This window comes from Marmota monax, unplaced genomic scaffold (assembly GCF_021218885.2).
Source record: "Marmota monax isolate L192 unplaced genomic scaffold, Marmota_monax_Labrador192_F-V1.1 WCK01_AAM20220418_F8-fsc00009, whole genome shotgun sequence".
Taxonomy (NCBI): domain Eukaryota; kingdom Metazoa; phylum Chordata; class Mammalia; order Rodentia; family Sciuridae; genus Marmota; species Marmota monax.
In genome coordinates this window covers 4,359,198-4,364,463 of record NW_026694710.1, presented here as the reverse complement: position 1 = coordinate 4,364,463, position 5,266 = coordinate 4,359,198, and the positions used below count along the sequence as shown (strand labels likewise).

Genomic DNA, 5,266 nt, shown 5'->3' with positions numbered 1-5,266 from the left:
TCATTTTTGCATTTAATATATTAACATTACACACAGAGAATAATATCTAATCTAAATATTGAGGAAGGTATTAAAACTAGGCAAAAGAAATGTTCAAAAATAGAAATTTCCAGATATAGGTCATAGGAGAGAGTTACAGAAGACAATGGAGAGAAGAGTTTTAAGTAGGAATTTAGCACAGGAACCAGAATTCAATGTGGATATTTTAAGTAAGAAGAATTTTAATACAGAAATTCAGAGCTTCTTAGATAATAGAAGGGAATTGTGTTAGTCAGCATTTTGACATAAACAAGTGAAAGAGGAGAGTTTTATTTTAGATTATGGTCTCTGAGTTTTCAGTCCATGATCAGCAGGTTTCATTGTTTAGGTCCTGAGGTGAGGCAGAACAATATGGTGGAAGAGCATCAGGGTGAAGATCCTCACTTCATGGCAGTCAGGAAGCAGAGAGAGAGCTAGGGGACAGGGACAAGACATAATATCCAAAGGCATTCTCCCACAGAAGCCAATCCTTCAACTAGGCCCCACCTCCTAAAGTTTACACTACCTTCCAATAATCCCATGAAATCATAAATCTACTTAAGGTGTTAGCCTTCTTGATCTAACCACTCCACAAAGGCCATGTCTCTGAATGCTGCTGCATGGGGAACTAAGTCTTCAACACATGATATCTTTGGAAACACCATCAAAGGGTTGAAGAAACAAGTTCTAGGTTGGCATCCTTTAACTACTTCTGGGACACTGTCACACTGATCCATTGTACTTGCCTCTATATTTGAAACCAATTTGGAAATAGGTCAGAAACAAGAAGGCACTGCCACTCACTGGGACTGTCAAGGTATTCGAGGATGGATGTTGAGACTTTTCAAACCCAGGAATACATAGAATAAATATATTATTTGCAATAATAAGTACCCCAAGATGACTCACCATATATATGAACTGTCCTGGAAATAATTAAGGCATACAGCAAGAGTTCTACTTTCCATATCTCACATGACTACACCTAAATGGCAGCATGAATCTGATATCTAAAATATATATTTACAAGTGACTCTGAGGATGTTATTAAAAATGTGAATAAAGAAATCACAGAGCCAGTTGAAGGACTGAAGGATCAAACTTTTGTGTATAGACCAATTGTGTCCCACCACAAAATTCATACGTTGAAGTCTTAATCTCTAGTACTGTAGAATATAATTTTATTTGACAATATATAATTACCTTTCTAAAGGCAATTAGCTTAAAATGAGGCTATTAAGATGAGATCCTAATTCATTATTTTTTTATGATCTTACAAAAGGAGCAAGAGACGCCAGTGGCACTCCTACAGAGTGGAATAGCCAGGTGAAGAGGCAGCAGGAAGCCATGTCTGTAAGGGCGAGAGAGATCACAGAGAAGGTCAACCCAACTCAAACCTTCAGGTTGGACTTTCAACCTCCAAGACTGCAAGAAAACAAATGTCTGTTATTTATGGCGACCAGTATATAATATTCGTGGCAATCCTAGCAAATTAATTAAAGTAGTTGGTTGGTTGGTTTGCGATGGATGTTTCACTGTAAAAGACGCTCATCGAAATTTTAAAGGTGCTTGAAACAGAAGAATACGGTAGGCCAGACGTTCTCTGCCCTGCATCCCGCGGTTTCCTGCCTCAAAGGTGCTTGGACAAACCGGCGCCTGACCTTACCCCGGCCCTTCTGCTCATCACCAGCAGCCCTTGGCCACCTCCTCCCAGCACCCTCGGACTGCCCCACAGCCTTGGCCGCTGCTCCAGCGCCTCTCCACAGCCGCCTCTCCTCAGCCCCCATGACAAACGCGTCCCCCTCGCAGGTGCGCCAGAACTACCACCAGGACTGGGAGGCCGCCATCAACCGCCAGATCCACCTGCAGCTCTAAGCCTCCCACGTCTACCTGTCCATGTCTTACTACTTGGACCGCGATGGTGTGGCTTTGAAGAACTTCGCCAGATACTTTCTGCACCAATCTCACGAGGAGATGGAACATGCTGAGAAACTGATGGAGCTGCAGAACCAACGAGGTGGCCAGATCTTCCTCCAGGATATCAAGAAACCAGACCCTGATGACTGGGAGAGTGGGCTGGGCGCCATGGAATGTGCTTACCACTTGGAAAAAGGTGCGAACCAGTCACTCCTGGAACTGCACAAACTGGCCACTGACAAAAATGACCCCCACTTGTGTGACTTAATTGAGACTCATTACCTGAATGAGCAGGTGAAATCCATCAAAGAATTGGGTGACCATGTAACCACCTTGCACAAGATGGGAGCCCCAGAATCCTGCATGGCGGAGTATCTCTTTGACAAGCACCCCCTGGGAGGAGGTGAGAGGAGAGCTGAGCCTTAGGTGGACTTCCTTCCCCATGGCCTGGAAGTGACCGCTCTGGTCACCTAGGCAGTGCATGCATGTTGGGGTTATCTTCAGCTTTTTTTGTAAGTTGTATCAAAATATCCACTTATGTTATGTAATTCGTACCATACCTCAAATAAAAAATTTGGTACCCCCCCCTTAAAATAAAGACATGGTAATTTAGAGAAATGAGTCATCAGACAAAATATTATTTATATCTTGTTTTGTATATCAACAAATCTTCGAATTGATTAATCTTTCCACAGGTGTCACTGACCTTAATGTTGAGGCAATTATATGAAACTGCTATATTTGATGCTCTTTGCCACATGTAATTCACCACTATTTTTTAACATGTATTCTGTAGTGAGTTCTGACAAAAAAAAAAAAAGAAAGAAAGAAAAGGAAAAGAGAAAAAAACCACCTTATCTAGTTCAGTGATTTGAACAAAATATAAGGTATAATGTGTAGGGGTTCAATTTTACTTGAAAGTTTTTTTTGAGATGTAAAATAGTGAGAAGTAAATATTATTAGATAATAAAGAAATTTAAAAAGTATTTTGGTAATTGTAGAGATACATAGTGATACTTCTTCCAGTCTTATTATATATACTCTGAGTTAAGCAGTACTAGTTCTAACCAGTATTATTACTATATGGAGCAGAGTCAGTTATAGTAATGGAAATTAATTGTAAGTAATTTGCTTATCTGATTTCCATTTGGTTGGATGTGCTGAATTTCACTTTTTTATGGTAGTATTAGTCAGAATGGTTAATTATTTATAATTCCCTTCTGAAAAAATTGTGACTAAGTCATTTTATCTAAGTCCATTCCTAAAGAGACCAATATACAATTAATTGTATTCAGTGATGAATAAATGCACTTTGTTTTCCTTTGAGACCAATCAACTCAGTGGTTGAAATTAAAATTAACCAGAAGGGCATTTGAAGAATGTGAAACACAGATTTAGACATTCCCTTCATACGAAAATGTGAGTACAACTATAATTATTGTGGTATAAATCAAATAGTATGCTTTGTAATCATGAAATTTTGTTGTGGGTAGTTTACGTGTTTCCCTCACTCAGAAAGATTTTGAGTTCCTTAAGAAACAAGTGCTGGGGCTGGGGCTGGGGCTGGGGCTGTAGCTCAGTGGTAGAGTGCTTGCCTAGTATATGTGAGGCACTGGGTTTGCTTGATCATCAGCACCACATAAAAATAAACAAAATAAAGGTATGCTCTCCATCTACAGCTAGAGAGAGAGAGAGAGAGAGAGAGAGAGAGAGAATAAATTGCTAGGACAGTTATTCTAATATTGAGACAAATAGAGTTGCATAGCCATAGAATGTCATTCCTGTCAGGAAACTGATAAGAAAGACATGCTATACAGTGTACTTACTTGCATTGGAGTATTCACTACATATAATTAAGCACACGATGTGTCCATTATAAAAGCCAAGTGCAACATTCAGAATTTCATTCAAAGAGACTGAGAATAAGAAAGAAATTACTCTTTTGCACAAGACATTCAGACTTTCTTGTAAGACAGTCATGTAGTAGAGAAAAATCATTATACTATAGGAGCCTAGTGCATTCACACTATGTAATAAATCTGACATACAACAAACTGGCATGTTAGAATATCAAAATCAGACGTTAGGAAAGAATAAATTTCAGACTTTCTTGATTAAGTGCATTGTAATGTCTTTGCTTAGATTGAGAACCAGTTTCAATTTTAAAGATATAAGGAAGCATGTGCTTCATAGAATATGTTTCCTTTCCTTGTGTTTCAATACCTGGGATAGATAACAGATCAATATGACATAGACTATTTGAATTAATTTCATGAGAAAATATATCACAGAGGTTTTTTGTTGTTGTTGGTGGTGGTGTTGCTGTTTTTTCTACAAGATAGACACACTGTCCCCGTTTTCTGAATGTATCATTTGACTCAGGAAAATACTCAGACTTCTATGGGGAATACCATTATTATTATTATTATTATTATTATTAAAATTATTATCATTATCATTATTATTACCCCAAAGCACAAGATTAATCTTTATTCAAATATTAAATGCAGATATATTTTAAAATTCATCTATAATATCATATCTTTCAATTTATTGCTCTTTATATAGACAGGATACAAATAGGAAATTGGTCTATATAATATCAGGGATTTGTTATAGTTGTCCCACAACATCTACCTTTACTTTAGAATGTAATAGATTTTCTAAATTTTCTTACAGAGAATACAACATTACAGCAACCATATATATATATATATATATATATATATATATATATATATATATATATATGTGTGTGTGTGTGTGTATTTATGTACGTAAATATGTATATAGGTGTATGTATCTATATATATGCATATTATGTATATATGTACATATATATGTATATACGTATATACGTATGTATAGATTATATATGTATCATATATATTACATATTTGTATAACATATACATATATTATACATATTTCATCATTTTATATTTCATCATTTCATCATATCTCCCAAATTGTAATGGTCATAAATTTCAGTCTTTTATGTTCTTTTATACAAATGCAGGCACGTTTTCTAATTGCAGTACTTCTCAGGCTGGACAAAAATGAGTTGCTTAATTCATTCCTTTTCCTCATCTTCTTAAATCCTATCAGTTAAAACCATGTGGCATGTGCTGGGATTAGATTTATGAACATCATTTCATATCACCTTCAAAAGACTACAGTGTAAATACTACAATCATAATATTAATGAAGAGCATGTAACAATTCAAATAATTTTAAACAATCTGTCCAAGTCAGAGGACTCTTTGTGAATGAGAATGTAACAACCTTAGAAGTCAGAAACATCCCTGAAATTCTTAGCTCCTATGCTTCTT

At 36.4% G+C, this 5,266-nt stretch overlaps 1 pseudogene; it reads left to right on the top strand.

Moving 5' to 3' along the window:
• Positions 1–1,794: 1,794 nt before the first annotated feature.
• On the top strand, positions 1,795–2,361 carry LOC124078826 (ferritin heavy chain-like; annotated as a pseudogene).
• Positions 2,362–5,266: the final 2,905 nt, after the last annotated feature.